The following is a 22,308-nucleotide window of genomic DNA, read 5'->3' as shown; positions in this document are numbered from 1 at the left end:
TGAGATCATAAGTCTTTATTTACTTGTTCTGCTATTAGGAGATTTGGTTATTTTTCTTCAGGTATGCCTTTCTAGATCCTTTTTGTATTTGGATTGCAAGAGCCCATTAAACAAACCATCTGTTGGTTAGATATTTAATCTGTTGACTAACAGTTAAGAAGTGGAATTGATCATGTGTGTTATTATTGGCATCATGACTCTCCTGAGGCACCACAAAATATGCCTTTCTAGATCTGCCCAGATCAGTGAGAACAGGTTTGTCCCACAAAGCTATTTGCTGGGATGGCTTTGCCACTAAATCAAAGGTTCTGGTCTTTCTCTATCATAACTGATCATCTAGAAGTGTGTGTGTGTAGAGGAGGGAGACAAAGAGAGAAACTGACAAACAGGTTTGATATGGAGGTACATAGACAGAAATCATTTGTAGGATAGCATCAACATTGTGTTGGTTAATATGTGTTTGATAAAAGAAAATTAATAAACTCTACAGGCGGTCCTTTCATGCATGGATAACCATGCCAAGTCTACTCCTTAACTTCCAGTACATAGCACATTGACAACCCTTTCTTTCTGTATAGCTCTCCTCCCCATCAGCTTTAGCAAATTTTCATTATTTACTTTAGTTCTTCCCCCTATAGGCAATAAGTGGGTAGAATAAGTCTTATTTCATTTTTTATTTTGCATTATTTTTTTAAATATTTTCTTTCATTCAGGAAACAATACATTTTTCATTACCTTTTCCCCATGTTACCTGCCTAGAGTTTTTCTAGAATATCTCTCCCACCTCTCTACCAGCTGGATACACTTGTAGTTCCTAACGAGATTTCAGTTCAGATCTCTCTCTCTCTCTCTCTCTCTCTCTCTCTCTCTCTCTCTCTCATGCTGTTTCCTTCTTTCCATGCTGCTTGAACTTATTAAAAAGAGAAATGATCCATGGGTAACATGCATATACTTATACATGTGTGTATGTATTTATGCATAGATTTCTCACTATATGTGTGCATTATGTATCTATGTATGTACTCCACAGGAGAGTGAATTTCTGATAGCGTGACCACCCACTGTTTATAATTTATTACTCCATCTTCTGTATCCTTTCCTCCTTATTATATTTAACAGGCTAATCTGTTATAAAGCCAGTATATCTAGTTCAATATTACTTTTGTAAATTGGCCTGAGGAATTGATTTGTGGAACTTTCATCTCATATCATATGGATTTACATAATTTATATGCACACCAGTTATGTTATTTGATGTAAAAAAATACTATTCTGCTGGTTATTGAAACAATAGTAGCTGATTTAAAAATGTGATACCATCATGTTTATCTTTTTGTTTGTTTATAATGTGTGTGTATTTGAGGGTTCTACTAATGCAAAAAGAAGGTATGAATGTTGTTTATTGACTGACACAGGTCATTGAAATAGTACATGCTAGTGGAGTATCTCTTCCTTCCTCTACACAAAAATACTATTCAACATTGTCTCCATCACAAGCGACACATTGGCACCATAGTTGAATCCAACTCTCAAATCCTCCGAGAGAAAATGTTCGTGTGTACCAACTTCTTTGTAGCCACTTTCACCTCTGTGAAAGTTATCAGATCTTTCTTCCCAAAGACTGTCCTTTATTGGATCGAATTGGTGGAAGTCTTTGAAAAAATTCAGGTGTTTACTCTTATACCCACTTCGTCACAGCCATTTTTGTCTTATTTGTGTCATCAAATTGTTGTCTCTGAAGACTGTGCTTCATTGGACTGAATAGATGGAAGCTGTGTAGTGAATGGAAGACCATTCTAATCTACTGATTGCCTGATTTGTTGCCAAAGGCATGTGTAGTCATGCATTGTTCTGGTCAGTGTGGATCAAGTTTAGACTATGGTTCTGTCACATCTTCCAATTCCCTACGCATTCTGAGTGTCTCACTAATCATGGTAAAGTCATGTTCCAGAAAATCACCCTTGTCATTAAACAAAAACAAAAAAAACAAAACAAAAAAACAACAACCACCATGACTTTCTGTGTTAATTGTGAGTTCTTGGACTTAGAAATTGGTTTGATGCTATTCTATGAACTGAGCCTTCATTTTCAGATTATAAAGCTATAGTGAGCAAATCTTACTCCACTCACACCATATTGTATTAGAAAGGAAAGAAGAACTTTAGATAATATATAATATACTTCTAGATACTTGAACAGGAAGCAACTTTAATAATACAGGACAATGAGGGAAGTAGTCCATTGTTACTTGAGCTGCTTAAAATTCTTGATTTTACATTGTTATTGAAACCCCCCTCTCTCTCTCTCTATCTCTCCCTCTCTCACTCTCACACACACACACACACACACTGGATACTGTTGTCCTTGCAAACACAAGGCTTGCTGACTTCAGTACTAAAACTGCTCAGTTAAAGTTGACCTGGGGAGTAAGCAAAGGAAGCCTCTATGCAGTCACTTAGACACTCTAGATCTAGCAGTCAAATCTGCCTTAGTTAACAATCTCTTTACCTTGGTATTCATTCCACTTATTACAAAGTTGGCTAGTTTTTTGATATTGGTGCATCTAAGATACTGTTCCAATACATTACTATGTTTAGAACTGGAGACCTATCTCTATGAGCTTGGTCCTAAAGAAGGCTTGTGATAGGTTGCAGAATCTGAACTCAAAATACAAAGAGTTGAAGCAGTAAGCTCATCATAGGCGCAGGAGTGGCTGTGTGGTAAGCAGCTTGTTTACCAACCACACGGTTCCGGGTTCAGTCCCACTGCGTGGCACCTTGGGCAAGTGTCTTCTACTATAGCCTCGGGCTGACCAAAGCCTTGTGAGTGGATTTGGTAGACGGAAACTGAAAGAAGTCCATCGTATATATGTATATGTGTGTGTGTGTTTGTGTGTCTGTGTTTGTCCCCCTAGCATTGCTTGACAACCGATGCTGGTGTGTTTATGTCCCCGTTACTTAGCAATTCGGCAAAAGAGATCGATAGAATAAGTACTGGGCTTACAAAAGAATAAGTCCCGGGGTCAAGTTGCTCGATTAAAGGTGGTTCTCCAGCATGGCCGCAGTCAAATAACTGAAACAAGTAAAAGAGTAAAAGAGAGCGAGTAAGTTGAAAATAAGAAATAAAAAGAAAAAAGAAAAGCATACTGCAATACCTTATCCAACATTCAAACATTTCTACTACACACTATCCTGGACTGGTACTTTATTATCAACCTCCAAAAAGATGAAAGGTAAAGATAATTTAAAGTCTACAGACAACTAGAACAAATACTGCAAGGCATTCTGTCATTCTATTTTTGAGTTACGTGCTGAGATTATCAACTTTTCTTTGTCAAACAGCTAAGTTACACTTTGATTTTGATAGGCTGTGTCTAACTTAATAGCGCCACCTGGTAGATAAAAGCAGAGTATTTTTCATGACATAAAAGCAGAGTATTTTTCAAGTTGTGTCAACAGAAGAATAGACAGATACATGCATAGATACATATCTACATATGAACACTTTCTAGCTACCAGTTTCATTAATGTTGGTGTCATATTAAAATACAGTCAGTACATCCAAAAAGTACTTGAAATAACAGATGGAGAGAACCTTGAGTTTTGTCTAAGACAAGACAACCTCTCTGATGTTGGTGCTATGCTGATAAAATGCACTCAATGCACTCTGTAGAGTGGCTGGTATTAGGAATGGCACCCAATAGTAGAAATCAAGCCAAAATGGAGCATTCAGATGAAAATTGTTTCTCTAAGCCATCTGGATAATAACTCTGAATAAGAATGGACTTGAGCTATGATAATCTGTTCACTCTATACCTGCATGGAAAGTAGATAGAAACTGAAGATGATGTATGTATGTGTGTGTGTGTATCTATATGGTAGTGAGCATGAATTGGTATTTGTGGATATATGAGTCATTTGAATGTATGCTTGTAGAAGCGTGCTTTTCAATGGACATGTATGCACATTTCTGTGTATGCATGTGCATTTGTGTGTCTGTTTCATTATATGAATGTGTGTGCATTTGATTATATAACTGTGTGTATGCCTCTGTATTTGATTATATACATGTGCATGTGTGTGTTTGCACTTAGGCATACACTGGAGAGTACACATTGCAGTCTAACTCTAACATACACTTAAAGCCTGACCCAAACCCAAACCCTAGCAGCATATATGATTAATACAACTCCCCTCCTGTCTATCTCACCCAACAGTAATTGCCAGTAATAGACTACTTGTAATATTTCCTTTGTTCTGGCAACTTCTTCCGGAGTAAAATCTGTTCTGGAAGCTGTGATGTCATTCTAGCAAGAAATCTAAAACCTTTAAGTATTTTCTGCTGACTTTTTCTTTCTGGCTTTCAATCGCTGCTATTTTATATCCCTCCCCAAACCTAATCCTATCCCTCATCAACTCCCACTCATGAACACCCCCACGCCCATCACATACCACTAACCATAACCCTTCCTCCAGCTCCAGATGGTTTTTGCTGTTTTGCTCTAGTTTTTGGGTTTTAGCTCCTTTTTCTTTAAATATTTTAATGTTTCAAAACTTAACTTTTTCAATTATTTTTATTTTATTTTATGATTATATTCATTTGTTGACTCAGTTCAGCAATTATGACTCTGTGTGTGTGTGTGCGAGAGAGAGAGATAGATAAATGTATATGTGTTTAGAAGTCTGCCTGTGCATATATGTGTGTGTGTGTGTGTATGTACTTGTAATGTACATGTGTGTATATATATATTATAGATGTGTGTGTGCACATATATATATATATATATATTTCGATAGGTGAATGAATTATCCTATGTTTACCGTCAACATGGAAAATTCAATGAACTGATACAAAGGTAGCAAATTCCCATCAGAAACATGGTTGAAATGACCTATCCAAAGGTAGAAACTCCGGGTTCATGTGCAGAAATTTGTGTTATATATGAATGAATAATTATTATATGAATATTTATTCATTCATATATATATATGTATATATATATATTATACATATATATATATATATACATATATAGGTATGTGTGTGCATGCATATATATATATATATATATAGATATGTGTGTGTGCGCATATATATATGTACATGTACATATATACTCAATACACATATATATGCATAAAATATCTACATATACTTGTATATAATATCTATGGACACCTGTATAGCTGTGTGTATGTGTATATATGTATAGCAGCAGCAGCACTAACACTCTCCCGGATATACTGGTGTTAGTAAATCCTTTGTGGGTTCTTGGCTGTGGTTTGTGTGTATTGTAAACAAGAGAATATTATTTTATATATAAAGTGTCAAGAAAAAAAAATGTTACATCTACTACAATCAGAGTGAAAATAAACTAGGAAAGTATTTGAAAGTTGGTCAATCAGCAAGAAGAGAGCCTTCTCGTTCACAGCACAGGATGATATTTCAGGCTATGACAGACATTTAAAGAGAATATGGAATAACAGGAATGAACAACACAAGGTAGCAGTGAAAGGTAGTTGTCACTCTCTTGTCCAAGATAACCAGCCAATCCAATGAGGAATAATCCGAGCTAGTTAGAGAGCTCTTGGATTATGAGTGGATGTTTAACCCTTATGTCAAATGTAATGCTTATTTATTCACATTGTTTCAATTTAATGATGCAGAAGGTGGATGGCTCGGTGGTTAGAGCGTCAAGCATATGATCATGAGGTTGTGAGTTTGATTCCTGAACCGGGCTGCATGTTGTGTTCTTGAGCAAGACACTTTATTTCACGTTGCTCCACTTCACTCAGCTGTAGAAATGAGCTGCGACGTCACTGGTTCCAAGCTGTATCGGCCTTTGCCTTTCCCTTGGATAACATCGGTGATGTGGAGAGAGGAGGCTGGTATGCATGGGCGACTGCTGGCCTTCCATAAACAACCTTGCCCAGACTTGTACCTCAGAGGGTAACTTTCTAGGTGCAATCCCATGGTCATTCATGACCGAAGGGGGTCTCCCATTCTCTCCCACTTTGTAGCTTTGAGATTTTGATGAGGTGACTTAATTTTTAGAATGATATTGTAGTGTTAATGCAAGAGGTCAGATTTGACCAGTTTGAACATAAGACAGGTAGAATATTTTGACCAGATATGGTCAATTTGTGAAGGTGCATGGCTTGGTGGTCAGGGTATTCAGCTCACAATCATAAGGTCATGAGTTTGATTCCTGGCTGTGCATTATATCCTTGAGCAAGACGCTTTATTTTATGTTGCTCCAGTCCACTCAGCTGGCAAAAATGAGTTGTACCTATATTCCTAAGGGACCGGCCTTGTCACATACTGTATCATGCTAAATCTCCCTGAGAACTACTTTAAGGATACACACATCTGTGGAATGCTCAGCCACTTGCACGTTAGTTTCACAAGTAGGCTGTTTCATTGATTGGACCAACTGGAACCCTTGTTATCATAACCAATGGGGTACTAATTTTATTGTTGTTTAAATACTAAAGGGTTAAAAGACTAGAAATAGTAACAGAATCTCCCTCAGTTTATATCCTGATGCCTTAAAAAGGGAAGAAAGTCTTAACAGCATCATTTCATAATGACCTATTTTAAATTTTTTTTTGTTTTTTTGACAATTCTTTTGTCTCAGGTCTTTATTGTATTTTATGATTTATATTAAAATAACTACAATATACCTTGTCATATCCCAAAACTGGCAGTCTTTATCTTTTATCTGTTTCAGTCATCAGACTGTGACCATGTTGGGGGGCACTGCCTTGAAGGATTTTAGTCAAACGAATTGACCCCAGTCCTTATTTTCATTTTAAGCCTGATACTTATTCTATCGGTCTCTTTTTACTGGATTGCTAAGTTACAGGGACATAAACACACCAACACTGGGTGTCAAATGGTGGTGGAAGTCAAATACATGCATGCACCCCCCCACACACACATACTTGGTGGACTTCTTTCAGTTTCCATCTACCAAATCTACTCACAAGGCTTTGATTAACCTAAGGCTATAGTGTAGAAGGCACTTTGTCCAAGGTGCCACGCATTGGGACTGAACTCAGACCCATGTGATTGGGAAGCAAACTTCATACCACACAGCTACACCTGTAAGCAAAAATTAAATAAATTGTGACACCAAATACTATTTAAACACCATCAACTGATCAGTGGTCTACAAAAAACATTGAAATTTTAAAAAAATTTTTAAATGCTTAGAGACCCACTGGGAATAACATCTCAGTGACTTAATTGTTCTTCATAATTGCTCAGTCTACTAAAAAAAATCCAGCTAATCTCTTTTAAAACTTTCTTGTCATTGTCAGGTAATGAAAGTGTTGGTGGGGTGTGGTATGAATGCTCTTTACTTGGTTCTTTTATACAGCCTATTCTGAGAGAGAGAGAAAGACAGACAGACAGTGTGGAGAAACCAACTACAGTACCTGACTGGATTTGAGATTCCAAACCAACAAAGGAATTCATAAGTTGTCACTTAACCTTCCAGAAATAGCAACAAACCACCATTATATTACACACTGTCATCTTTTCTACTCTAGGCACAAGGCCTGAAATTTTGGAGGAGTGGCCCACTCAATTAGATTGACCCCAGTAGGCAACTGGTACTTAATTTATCGACCCTAAAAGGATGAAAAGCAAAGTCAACCTTGACGGAATTTGAACTCAGAACGTAGCAGTAGACAAAATACTGCTAAGCATTTCACCTGGTGTGCTAACGTTTCTGCCAGCTTGCCACCTTTCGTCTTAAAAAAGGAATGTTGCTCTAAAACCACTGGTTTTCAGTTAGGGTCCATATGGCCCTTGGGAGTCCATATGAGATTTTGTTAAACATTGTGTGCAATAAATTGGTTATACTTGTACAATATATAAAATATTTTCGCAGCTTTTTGTACATTTCCTTATAATATTTAATTATCACATAAAAATACTATAGGATTTTTGTAAATATGGAATGACTATGGGGGTCTATCTGAATAAAATAGCAATCAAAGGAGTCCAAAGGTAAAAAAAATGGTTGAGAACCACTACTCTAAACCTATGAGGGAGTCTATATCTTGTTACTTGTCCTACTAGAAATAGCAGCAAATTACGTTTCATAAATTACATTCTACCAACAATATTATACACAGTTCTAGATATTCATAGTTCAGCCTGGGAAAAAAGACAGGATGACCACTGCTAAAATGCTATAGATTGTAGATCAGTTGGATCAGGGATTACCTGCAGGCAAACAAGTACAACAACAGCAAAGATACAGTGTATTATGTGATCTAAATAGGCAACAACAATAACCTATATAATCTTTGGATTTTTGGTAGTTCTGAAACCTGAGACCTGAGACTTCCGTTCTCTGAGTTGCAGAAAAGGGTTGTAACTGAACATTTGGTAGTTATGGACTGGTTGTTCTCTGATGTCTCAAATACCTCTATCCCCACCCCCACAGAAAGAAAAAAAAATGTCAGCAAAGGAGTTGGAAAAGAAAATGAAGAAAAAAAGAAAGAAAGAAAGAAAGAAGTTGTATTCAGAAATGGTTAAATTTTCATGATTTTTTCAAACATCTTGAGTATTTCCAGCCATCTTAACAGGTACTGGTTGGATGGGTGCACATCAACACCATCATTTAACATCCATGTTCCATCTTATGTGGAAAAATTTTTTTATAAATATATTTATGTGTGTCCATAGGTGAATATATATATATGTGTGTGTACGTGTTTGTATGTGTGTGTGTGTACACATTTGTGTGTGTGTGTGTGTGTGTTTGTGTGTGTATATGTATTTATGTATTTTAATATATAAGTTGGTGAGTTGGCACGCTGAGAAAAATGCTTAGGGGCATTTTGTCCGTTTTTACATTCTGGGTTCAAATTCTGCCAAGGTTGATTTTGCCTTTCATTTCTTAGGGGCTTGATTAGATAAGCACTAGTTGAACACTGGAACCAATATAAACATCTTACATCCTTCACAAACTTACTGGTCTTGTGCCAAAATTTGAAACCTATATATATATATATATATATATATATATATATATATATATATATACATACATATATATATGTGTATGTATGTATTATCATAATCATCATTTAACATCTAAAAACAAGGACACAGTCATGCATATATGCACACTCAACATTTCCAGAAATTAGTTTTGCTGGGTTGGGCATTCCATGTTGAGAATTGCATATTGCTAATCATGGTAATCCCTTCTTATTTGTTCCATGCAATTCAGGGTCCTAAGATCACCATTTCGTTCCATGTCTTCCTGGGTCTCCCTCTTTCACAAGCATCAATCATATTGAGTGATTGGCGTTTCATTATACAGCCATCCCCATCTATATGCATTGCAAGCTATTGCAGTGTTCTTTCTTGCACACTACATCTGATTCCTCTTATGTCCAGTTTTTCTCTCAGTTCATTCTTATTCTGCTGTTTGATCACACTTTCAAGGTCTATGTCTGACCACCATTCAGCAGTTCTAACTTAAGTGTCATACAATCTGCCCTTCACACTGTGGAAAAGGATCTTTGTTTCCAGCTGTAGTAGTAGCTCCCTGAACTTTGACCAATCCATTCTTACTCTGGTTGCTATACTTTCAGAGCAACCACCTCTTTTGCTAATTACTATTCCTAGGTAACAAAAGCTGTCATCTACTTCTAGTCAGCAATTTGGGTATTTAAGGAAATCTATTTTCAATGTGTCCATAGTATATTATACTCCAGTGCTCCTATCACATATGAAGCTTACATTTTCTGATTGTCTACATGTCTTGTTTGTTCATAGCTTACATTGGAGTACAACATAAGTCTTGACTACCTTCTACCTACTTTCTGTTCTCACTGTAATCTCTATAACAGACACTTTGCTGTCCTCTCAACGGGTGTACCGCAGGTGTTCTCAAACATGTGATATCATGAATTCCTACTTGATAGATATGAAAAGAAGTTTCTATTACATCTTGATATTGCTGAAACTGCATAGTAAACCCAACCATCTGTGAAGGTGGCTATTTACCATGTGTTTTAAGCCCCCTATTGTGGGGGACTTCATACTGTAGTAGGGGCCAGAGTATTCTTTTACTGATTCTCCTTCTTTGGTTTTGGTGAATGAGTGAGTTTAAATTTGCTGCCCTCTGTTGTGTTCCTTGCCATGGAATAGGCGTATCTAAAATTCTCGACTAGGAAGTTCACTTGCATTTTGAAGACATCTACATCCACACCATGTAAGCCTCTGATGTCCTTTGGAAGAATATTGAAAAAGCTATGAAAATGCTTTTGAGCCCTAAGCTATTGTAATATCTGGTCCTAGATCTGGATGGCAAGAATATAATCTTTGGCGCTTTGTAGTAGTACACTAGTTGAGAATTAGCTTATTCTATTTGACTCATTGTATGAACTTGTTGATCTTAATACAAGCAATTCTCTTTCTATACTGTCTTTATCTTTCTCTCTCTCTCATTTGATACATGTAGATCTTCCCCTTTTCACTCTTTTTCTCATTTAAAAGCAATAACCTTACTCTGGTCTTAACATACATATACTCTCTCTTTTCCCTGTCTTCTAGCTCATACTCAATTCCCTCTTCTTTAACATAAACTTCTCTGGTTCTCTCTTGATATAGACAACCCACTACCTTCCCCCCCTCTCTCTCTCTCTCTCTCTCTCTCACACACACAGTATTTTCAAGTGACGATACTAGGATTCTTTTCTCAAAAACATTACGCACTCAAATATTGAAACTGTATCACTGATCTATCTGATTTGAGTTCTTACTACATGTGATAGTAGTCATTGCAGAAATCATCGTAAAAATAATGTGAGTGTGTGTATGTATGTGTGTGTGTGTGTGTGTGTGTGTGTGTGTGTGTGTGTGTTTGTATGTATGTATGTATGTATATATTAGCAACTTATAATGCAAAAGAATATTTCTAAACGTGTTTATATACTTTTTTCTACAAGTCATCACATTTGTGCTTGTGTATGTTTTTGGAACTCACATATAATGAGGCATATATGTGTGTGTGTGTGTATATATATATACATACATATGTGTATATATATATATATATATACATATATATATATATATTATATATATATATAATATATATATATAGATAGATAGATAGATAGATAGATAGATAGATTGATAGATATATGTTTGACATAGGCATCTCTTCAAAAAACGCATACACGCATGCGTTAAATATTTATGGGTTTTATAATCAATAACCTGGGTAGTCATTGAGGCATGGATGTGTGTGTGTGTGTGTGAGCCATCTGCATATGTCTGTGTGTGTTTTGCTATTTCCAGGTTTTTTATTTATTTATTTAATCTTATTTGAATAAAAAATATCTAAAAATTCAAAAAAATATCAGCACCACCACTATTTCATCATCATTCCTACCACCACTATTGTTGATGTTGTCATCATTACCATCATTATCATCATCATCATATTCACATTTATTACTCATCCACACATATCCACTTGTATTTCAATGACTAGAATTTCTAAATAAAAAAAAAAAAGCTGGCGTTTTTGCAATAATTGACTGAATAGAAAAAATAATTACGGAAACCCTGCAGTGTCAACAATGTTGTTGTTGCTGTTGTTGCTTCAATATAAGAGGTTGCATCTTTTATTTGTTTATCTTGCTTTGGCTGTTTCGATTTGTTTGCTATCTGCTCTTGATTCTTGATTCCATTAAGAAAAAAAACAACAAAAAACAAAGAAAGGAAGAAAGAAATCAGTGATGCATGACGATTATTGATAAATCCCCCCAAAATCACTGAAAATTTGATAACATCTCTGAAGAGAAGCTGTATGACATGATGGCAAGTGGCAACCTTTATTTATTCAAGAGGTTATTTGGGGTTTACCATTGAAGGTCAATGTTATTCAACTATACAAGACATTTTCTGTTGAGAGGGAGAGAGAGAGAGAAAGAGAAAAAAGAAATGGTTGTAGTGGTTTTGGTTGTATTTGGTGGTGATGTTAAGAGTGGTGATGGTCGTGGTGGTGGTGACAGTTTTTGGAAACAGTGATGGTGGTGGTTGTAACAATGGTGTTGGTAACAGTACTTTTGGCAATGGTGGAAATGTTATTATTTATAGTGAAGGCCATTATCATTGGTTGGGTTAAGGATAGCGTGTATGTGAGCATGAGTAATATACAAACATTTATATATATACTTGGTTTATCCTTGTTGGCTGCTGTGGCTTTATCTCATATCTGAAATTTAGCTTCTCCTTTATGGTGATGGTGTTGAAGACTAAGCAGACCAATTCTTGCATGGAAGGGTCAATGGCATTGACTGCATGGTAATGTTGGTAGAGGGACAAAGTTGATTTTGTTGAGACTTCCTCTCCTGTCAATTGATTTCTCACTTTTTCTCTTCTGGTGGCTTTGAAGTTTTTGGTTCCAAAGGCAATGGCTCACTGCCAGTTGATATGGTATTGGCCTTATGTTTCAAACAATTTAAGCCCAAGTCCCGTGGCTTTCAATGTTGTTTTGAGTTGATCCTTGCATCTTTGAAGAGGGTAACCCCATGGTCTTTTCCTTGAAGTGAGTTCACTGAATATGACTTAGCATGGGAACCATGACTCAGTTTAGACACATGTAGTAACTGTTATCCTGGGTTATATGCATAAAAACATTTTAACAATACCTACGTACACTTTAAATATTTATACTGCTTAAAGCAAGCAACATGATCTGCTTCATGGTTCTTTGAGATATAATCTCTGGTTTGGACAACTCCATAGCTTTTTATTGATGTCTTAGTTTTCTTGTTTCTGTGGCAAATGCACACAGGTGTGGAAATAGTGAGTGACCTTCAAAACTTTAGTCTCACTTGGTCTTGCCATTCTCACTACATGTGTGTGTGTGTGTGTGCTTGGATATGAATAGATGTGTGTGTAAAGCAGTGAGCTGGCAGAATTGTTAGAATACTGGGCAAAATGCTGAGTGGCATCTCATCCCACTTTACATTCTGAGTTCAACTCTGTCTTTTGCCTTTTCGGGGTTGATAAAATAAGTACTAGTTGAGCTCTGGGTCAATGTAATCAACTTAACCGCTCCCTCAAAATTGCTGACATGGTGCCAAAATTTTAATTCAATGACTGGAATAAGTTGATCTAAAGTTTCATTGTGAGGGTGGGGTTGCATTCTTAAATGCTTGTATCTTATCTAACACTTTATGAAATACTGCTGGTCTCTTAGTTACCACCAAATCAGTCTTAAGTCAGATTCTACCAAACTGTCTGATTTGTTACATTAACTGTGGATTCAACTCTTGTTTTCTCTATCTCTCTTTCTCTCCTTGTGTGTTTAACAACCATGTCTCTATTTTATTAATGGCTGACTCAGAAGAAGAAATGCTCCACAATTCTTTTCAGAGCCCCTAGAACTGGTAAAAAAAAAAAAAAAAAAGGAGGAAGTTACCTTCAGACTAGACATCTAGTGCAAATACTTGATACAATTTGAATTGCACTAAATACTTCTATATATTGAAAGACAGTTATTGTCCCATCTTTTTCTATGTCTATCTCTGCCTTTGCTACTTCTTATCTTGAGGGTTTAATTTGAGGGTTATTTGCTTGCTATTTCTTAGTTTGAGCTGCTTCATGAAGGCTCAGCTCCTTCCCCAGTCAAATACAAAGATTAATAAAACTGAATACATCTCTATGCAAAACTTGGGATATTTTAGTACCTAAATTAGAAACCTTTATTATCAGTGTCCTACCACAGTTTAAGTGGCAAACTGTCAGACACCAGAATGTCATGTTGTATACCTTACTGTATTAATTCCAGCTCTGCATTCTAAATTTAAATTCTACTGAGATTACCTTGCTTATTTTCTTTTCCTTCAATCATTAGGCAATAAACTGCGCTTGCGAAGACCTGTTGAGGCAAGTGAAATCTTTGTTGTGGCCAATGACAGTATCGCCAGATTGGTACCCGAGCCTGTGGCTCGTTAAAAACACCATTCAAGCATGATCAATGCCAGTGCTGGCTGATTGGTCCTTTGCCGGGGGCATGTGAAAAGCACCATTCAAGCATGGTCAGTGCCAGTACCACCTGACTGGCCTTCGTGCTGGTGGCACGTAAAAAGCAGCCACTACACTCGGAGTGGTTGGCATTAGGAAGGGCATCTAGCTGTAGGAACTTTACCAGATTGGATTAGAGCCTGGTGCAACCTTCTGGCTTGCCAGATTCTAGTCAAACCATCCAACCTATACCGGCATGGAAGGCAGATGTTACATGATGACAATGATGATGATGATGATGATGATGATGTCCTTAACTTTTTTTGTAAGATAGTTCGATGTGATCTGACTGAGATTTGACTGTTTTTTCAAGCAACCATGTCCAAGCACCATTTGTTGCTTATCCAGAAGATCAGATCTGATCAAATAGAAGAGCTACAATCAAAGAATTCCATCCATGACCATCTCCCCTTATTTTCAGACAGTATATCAAAAAGCTGATAATTCAGTGTCCTCTTTTATTATAAAATAGTAAGGTATGATTCGAGGGGAGTTCGGTTTTTACTTCTAGCAGGTTAAGTAACCACATAGAGACATAGTAGAGTTATTCATTTATTCTTTTACTTGTTTCAGTCATTTGACTGCAGCCATGCTGGAGCATGCTTTAAAGGGTTTTAGTTGAACAAATCAACCCTAGGGCTTATTCTTTTTAAGTCTAGTACTTATTCTATCAAATCCTTTTGCTGAACCACTAAGTTGTGGGGGACGTAAACACACCAATATTGGTTGCCAAGTGATGGCGCGAGGATAAGCACAGGCACAAAGATCGCTATATATATACATATATACATGACAGGCTGCTTTTAGTTTCGGTCTACCAAACCCATTTACAAGGCTTTAGTTAGACCAAGGCTATAATAGAAGACACTTTTTCAAGGTGCCATGCAGTAGGACTGAACCTAGAACCATGTAGTTGGGAAGCAAGCTTACCACAGGGCCAAACCTGCACCTATAGTTATAAAAGCTAAGTACCACCACCATAATTTTAAGGGAGAATGCCTGTGCTTAAAGAGTGTGTGTGAAAAGTCATTCTTGGTACTACTGTCCTTACATACCAGCACTAACTTTAACCCTTGACTTCAGTATCTTCCCTGTCACTTTCTTCTCTTATCCTTCAATTTTTTTTTTTTGTCTTCCCCAAATGGTAGGGTGAGGTGAAAGTGAAGGTTGATGAAGAGGAGAGAGGAGGCCCTCTGGGGAATAAACATACTCACTGGCTGGCTGGATTGCTGGGTTGGTTCAGTATGTTTGTTGACTTCTATTACAGACTGTGAGTCCATTGGAGAGGAAAACAGCTAATTATGATTATACAGGGACACAGACTGAAGATAGTGTTGGTGATAGTAGTGGCAATGGTAGCAGTGGTGCTGCTGTTGGGTAACAAACAGATTGGAGGGAGTAGTAAGTAATTGGAAGTGGGAGAGAGAGGGAGTGGAGAAGAGTCAAAGGTCAATAGGGAAAATAGGAAAAAAATAACAGTCAGGACAAACAAAGCAAGCTAAATGCATTTCACTAAGCCAGATACAAAAACAAACATAACATTAAATGTTGACAATTTATGGTGGTGGCAACAGTGTTGATGATGATGATGATGATGATGACCTTTTGTATTTGATTTCTGTACAAAGAAATCTATTTTCAAGTGTTAGCTTACAGCAGAGTGGCTGTATGGTATTTTCAGAAGTGTGTGTACAAGTGCATGTGTACATGCATGAGAGAAAGATTTGTGTGATTATCTATATGTCTGTGTGTCTGTCTTTGCAGGTCTGAGACAGAGAGACTGTGCATATGGTAATAAAAACAGTCATAACCAAATTATTATTAAAGAAGTTTTGTTTGCTATCATAAGTTTCTGGATTCAAATCCCATCATAGAACATATTGGTTAAATGACTTTTCTTATAAAAACAAAACGAAAAAGAAAAAAACCCTCAGCTTTGTGAGTGGCATTTGGTAGAAGATTGTCATATGTGTAACTAGTAACCCATATTGGGCTTCATGGTCAAAACCAGAGCAAAAAGTGGGTTTTTTCCTCTTTTTAAAAACATATGCAACATATTCACTCAGAGTGAGGAGAAACCAGAGTATAATTTCAAATTTTGGCACAAGGCCAGCAATTTCAGGGAGGGGTTAATTCAATTACATTGGCCTCAGTGCTCAAGTGATTGCTATTTTATCGACCATGAGTGGATGAAATGCAAAGTCGGTCTCAGCAAAATTTGAACACAGAATGTAAAGGTGGATAAAGATACTGCTAAGCATTTTACCCAGTGTGCTAATAATTCGGTCAGCTCGCCACCTTACAAACGAATGCAACATATCAAACAACATGCTTGAAATCTCTACAACCATAACTCAGTGAGGCGAGCTCTGCATGGTTACATGATTTGCAAGAAATAGCAGGCAAAGCTCCCTTCCTGTCTTAGAAAAGGACAAACCCATTTTTTTTTGTTTTTGTTTTAGTGCTGAACCTTGAAGCTATTAGTTAATCATATGGCAGGTTTCTGCACAGTTTCTGCTTGCCAAATGCCACTCACAACATATTGGTTAACTCATGGTACCACACAGTGAGAATTATGTGGTTGTGAAGGGAGCTTCTTAACCCTTTAGCATTTAAACTGGCCACATCTGGCCCAGATACTCTGTTTTATGTTCACACTGGCCTGATCTGGCATCTCACACCTACCCTACAATGTCATTCTAAAAATATACAATCACATCATTGAAATCTAAAAGCTACAAGATAATGCATGATTAATTCAAAATAATGCGGATAAATAAACATTACATTTGACAGATAAAACTGAATGCTAAAGGGTTAATCACACAGGTCATGACTCCACCTATATTTTCTTTGATATACTGTTTGATAGAACAGCAGCAGGTTAGTCTTGGTTAGGATATCCTTGGTTATAGGTCAGCTATTATCAAAGTTGACTGTGTTAAATATCAACAATAACAATGGCAACACTACTGCAATAAAATTGGTGAAATAAAATAATGCAAAAATGAAAAAAAAAAAGGATATTAATAGTTACAGAAGCAATTAGAAGAAAAAAATTAACAACAACTGAAATTAACAAGGATGACAAACCACAATAGTAAGAACAAGACCAACAATAATATGAACACGAAAGCCACGAACACGACATGAACACAACGTGAAGAAACATAAGAATTTGTCCAGCTCTTGGAAGCCTTGTTTGACTGGAGATAATTGAGAAGGAAGGAAAGTCCAATTAAAAAAAGAAAAAAGTGGGACAACTACTACTACTACTACTACTACTACTACTTGCCTGTAATTGCTGTTCATTCATGGTTATTTTAGGGCCAGAGGTTAATTTAAGCAACTCTGAATAATTGCTAACAGAAAAATGCTGGAATCAACATTAGCACTCTAAAAATCTGCTGTTTAAATTTGCAATACAAGTTTTCCCTCAGCTTCAAGTCTGAAGGAATTACCGAAGACATCTTCTTTCTCTCCTGTCTCCCTATCTGTCTCTCTCTCTCTCTTTCCTTTTCCTACCTCTCCTTCCCTCCCTCCTCCCTCTCTGTGTCACCCTGTCTGTCTTCCTCCTTCTCATTTACTTTCTTTTTTTCCTCTTCTTTGGTCTTAAAGAAAGAAACATTTGGAAACTGTTTTGTTTTCCAGTAGAATCCATTAATTCATTAGTGGCTTGTTTTAATGGAATGGATTTTTCCGATTTAAAACTTTAATATCGTTTCTTGTTTGTAGCCACTATTGTTTGTTTTTATTTGATTCAATTGTTGTCGCTGTTGTAATGAACTGATTTTTTTTTTCTTTTATATTGACTGATTTTTCTATGCTTCTTTATTTTTGGGGAGATGGGAGCATATTCTTCAGATAGTTTTGTTGATGCTGAGCATTGAGCACAGATATTGAGCAGTATGAGGCTGAAAGAAGCTTCCTATCAACCAAGTTCACAAACCAGCTTGAACTCTCAGTAGTAGTAGTAGTAGAAGTTACTGTTGCTGTTGTTTGGCCCTTGGTCAACCTTCATTGAGCAGATCATAGATCAAAAGTCATTTTGTATATTAAGCACTACATAATACAGTGTTGTTTTCTTTCCCTTTTTCTTTTTTAAGATAGCAGGGTTTGTTGACTTGAGAATAATGTAACAGCTATTTCTAGAAGGTTAACTAATTGCGTTCAAGCTTTCTCGTTGGCTTGATTCAGTTTTCTATTATTTAATCTCTTTCTCATCCATCCATCTTACCTTCTTCAGAGGATATATAAGCAAAAGCATTCCACCCATGATCATCCTGTCATTTTGCATATCAGAGACTAAATTTTCTAATGTGTCATTCTACTTATTTTAAAGTTAGTATGGTGTGAATTGAAGATAATTTGGCTGTTATTGCTAGCAGTTGAAGTGGTTACATAGATATCTTTGTTGGCTCATTTTGGTTTTCTGTAACTTTATTTAGCCCTAGGTTTGCCCACATTGAGTAGACCCCTGTGATTAAAGGCATTTCAACTATGATTCTCTTACCCCTTCCCTCTACCCTGTGTATGTATTTAGGACTGCATCATCTAATATATACTTTGATATAAATTTTGAACAGTGAGTTGGAAATTGAGGGATATTTGGATGTTATGGTTTAATTTCAAGTCAAGCAACAACATAGGACCTCCCTCCCTCATTGATTCAAATAATTCCTTCAGTTTCAGAGAGTTTCATTGAATTATAGTGCTCAACTTAGGAGTTGCTGAGAAAATTTATCTAGATCTGTAAAGATTAGTAAAAATGTCAAATGTTTTACAATATTGCATGACATAATGAATTCCTCTAACATCAATCTGATTTGACAGAGTAGAAACAGCATCTAAGGAAATTGGTGGTGGCTTGTGTGTGCAATAATTAGTCTACGATAGAGAGTTTGAAGAGTTTGATATATTGAATTATTGTGAGCAGGGCTAATGAGAAGAGACTGCAAGTGGCTACATTGTACACAGACTTGGAAATTTCCTGAGATTTGAAAATTTTTGCATATACTGAAGATCTGTTCACAGAAAGGAAGGAAATCTGGAAAAAAAACTGTGTATTCCTTGATAATATTCCTGTTAGAATCTGTAACCATGAGGAGGGAAGAATATAATGGGTTAACCCTTTAGCATTCAGTTTACTCTGTCATATGTACATTACATATCCCATAGTCTAGCTGACTGTTGAGGCACCACTGCCGACTTTGCAACCAGATCACTTCTCCCATCTCTGTCTTCTGCCTCTCGCACTGTGTCTCTCATCTTTAAGCCTGACCTCTCATGGATGTTGTTTTCCCACCTCTTTCTCTGTCCACCTCTGCATCTGCCACCTTTCACTGTTCCCTGAAGGATTGTTTTGGCCATCCCTACAAGATGACAATCAGAGTTGTCATATGTACTACTTATTGATTCAGAGTGTTTTAAAATAATCATGCATTATTTTGTGGATTTGGGGTTTCACTGATGTTGTTTACTTTTAGAATGACATGGCAGGGTAGATGCAAGAGGATGGATCTGGCTGGTTTAAATATAAAACAGGTAGAATATTTGGGCTGGGTATCACCAGTTTGAATTCTAAAGGGTTAGACATTTGCTCTTCATATAAGAATAAGGGAGAAAGAGGACACCACTTTTTCTCTCCTCCTCTGATGAAATAAAACACTAAATCCTTCAAACTTTGCACTATAAACTCACTCTCTAATTTTTTTTTGTTTGTTGGAAACAAAAATGAAGTTTATGAAATGTTTATTATTTTATTCTCCTACTTGTTTCAGTCATCTGTTTGTGGCCATGCTGGAGCACCACTTTTCTTTACCATTTTTTTAGTTTTGTTATTTTCTTTAAACAAAAATTTGTTAAAAAATTAATCTTTCTATAACTTTTATTCATATCCTTATTTTCTTTTCTTTTGCAGGTAAGTTGTTGACCTTGGTGAAATATAATAAAAATAATGACTGACTGGTGGATTATTTTCCTGGAGCTTTTGGCAGTTTATTGGGTTTGTTTGTTTGTTTTTTTCTTGAGGTATTCTTTCAAAAACACAAACTAACACGGCAACATAAAAACACAGCTACCATGTTAACTGCCACCTACAGCGACAGCAGTAGCACTAGCAGCATCTGCAACAAACAAAAATTACAGTCTGATGGAATATTGACTGACTTAATAGATACTGAGATATGTATACTTTTTTTTTTGTTTTGTGTTTTTTATTTTGTTCCCCCCCCCCCAACTTTTCTAATTAACATTTTCGTTGTACAGTAGATCTAAAAACTAACTGACTGATAGCTAATTAAAAGTATTAACAAGGAGAACTTAAAAGAATCATATGATAGCTGTAATAACTGAAATAGGAAATTAACCATATGACAAGGCAACAGCATCGTAAAAGAAGTTCTGATTTCTACTCCTTTTCCATCTCATCTTTCTCATCATTTATTATCTTCACCACCATAACCATCATCATCCCCACCACCAGCTCCACAGTAGTAGTAGCAGTAGTAGTAGTAGTAATAATAATAATAATAATAATAATAACAAATGATAACAACACTGTTAATTATAGTAAATGAAATAAAATAAATGTAATGTCTGTTTTTCCTATTCTCACTGTGCATTAGAAATCTTGTTTTACTGAAGGGTATAGAGATCTAGTAATCATTAGATGTTACAGAGCATAAGTAGGTAGAGGTGGTAGGTTTATTATGTGTGCGTGTTTGTGTGTATTCTATATCCTTTCTAGCATTAACTACAGTATATTAGAGAGAGAGAGAGATTTATTTTGGCATGACTCCATTAAGTTACAAGGTAAGGAGTAAAGTCGACTGAATTGGTCCTTGTGCATCACTGGTGTGTATTTTATCAGCCCCAAGGAAGGCAAACTTGTGAAGGCACTTCTATGTAACTGTTGCTAGATTTGCTTGAAATAGCAACCAATTCTCACTCAGATCACTCCATACAATGTTCTCTGCACTTCAGGGCTGCCAGGTTCTTGTAGCACTGCCGCTCAGCCACTCTCAACTCATGCAGCTCTTCTCTCTCAACATGCATGTTGTGCTCTTCCTATCTCCTAGGCTCTGCACTAACAACTGTGCAGGTCTTTCTCTCCAGAACATTGAACCTCTGGAATTCCTTCTCTCCACATGTTTTCCAGCAGTCATAGACATCCAGCAGTTTAAGGAGTGAGGTGGCATTAATACCATCCGTGGTACTAATCTACTACTACTACTGCTATTGCTGCTGCTACTACTACTACTACTACTACTACTACTACTTTTAATAATAATAATAATAATAATAATAATAATAATAATCTTTTCTACTCTAGGCACAAGGCCTGAAATTTTTTGAGGAGGGGTCCAGTCGATTAGATCGACCTCAGTTTGTAACTGGTACTTAATTTATCAACCCTGAAAGAATGAAAGCAAAGTCGACCTCGGTGGAATTTGAACTCAGAATGTAAAGACAGATGAAATGCTACTAAGCATTTTGCCCAGCCTGCTAACGATTCTGCCAGCTTACCGCCTTAATAATGATAATAATAATAATAATAATAATAATCTTTTCTACTGGAGGCACAAGGCTTGAAATTTTTGGAGAGTGGGATAGTCAATTGCATTAACCCCAGTGCTCAACTGGTACTTATTTCATTGACCTCAAAAGGATGAAAGGCAAAGTTGGCCCCAGCAGAATTTGAACTCAGAACGTAAAAATGGCCAAAACATGACTAAGCATTTTGCTCGGTATGATAATAATTCTGCCAGCACACCAACTTAATAATAATTATTTTTTCTTTATTACCAATTATAAATTAAAAGATGCACACATCTATTACACAGATAATCCACCCCCACCACCAGACAAACCAACTGATAATCCAACTCAGTGATAAATTATACTAGAAAGAATTAAAAAAGATAAACAGAATTCATTAAAAACTGAAGGATTTCTAGAAGTAAGATTAATATATATATATATATATATTATATATATATATATATATATATTATATATATATATATATATTGATGAAATGGTGTTTACCGAAAACCAACTCTCATTCAGTGTAGCAACATAATTTCTTGTAATCTGCTGTCTATATCAGGGCAGCTCTGCTACAGAAATACATTCAAAGGATACTGCCTAGAATTTCCAAAGAAAATTGTCCGTTACCATTACTATCTATAAATTGAAGACAAGCCAGTGAGGCAGGCCTCTGTGTGATTACTCAAT

The 22,308-nt window shown here is 36.3% G+C and overlaps 1 protein-coding gene and 1 long non-coding RNA gene across 8 annotated transcripts in view; one reads left to right on the top strand and one right to left on the bottom strand.

Annotated features, from left to right (window-relative positions):
• The window catches only part of LOC115211793 (roundabout homolog 1), a 703,622-nt gene that overhangs the window by 180,399 nt on the left and 500,915 nt on the right, over positions 1 to 22,308 (top strand). The window lies entirely within an intron of this gene.
• On the bottom strand, positions 7,822 to 13,506 carry LOC118763684. The gene is made up of 3 exons (XR_004999448.1): positions 13,494 to 13,506; positions 12,409 to 12,413; positions 7,822 to 7,897 (listed from the first exon to the last, which is right to left on the bottom strand). It is a non-coding gene; the product is annotated as an uncharacterized LOC118763684 (long non-coding RNA).

Source organism: Octopus sinensis, linkage group LG5, assembly GCF_006345805.1.
Source record: "Octopus sinensis linkage group LG5, ASM634580v1, whole genome shotgun sequence".
Lineage (NCBI taxonomy): Eukaryota > Metazoa > Mollusca > Cephalopoda > Octopoda > Octopodidae > Octopus > Octopus sinensis.
The sequence above is the reverse complement of the archived record's forward strand: the minus strand, read 5'-3'. Positions and strand labels throughout refer to the sequence as shown.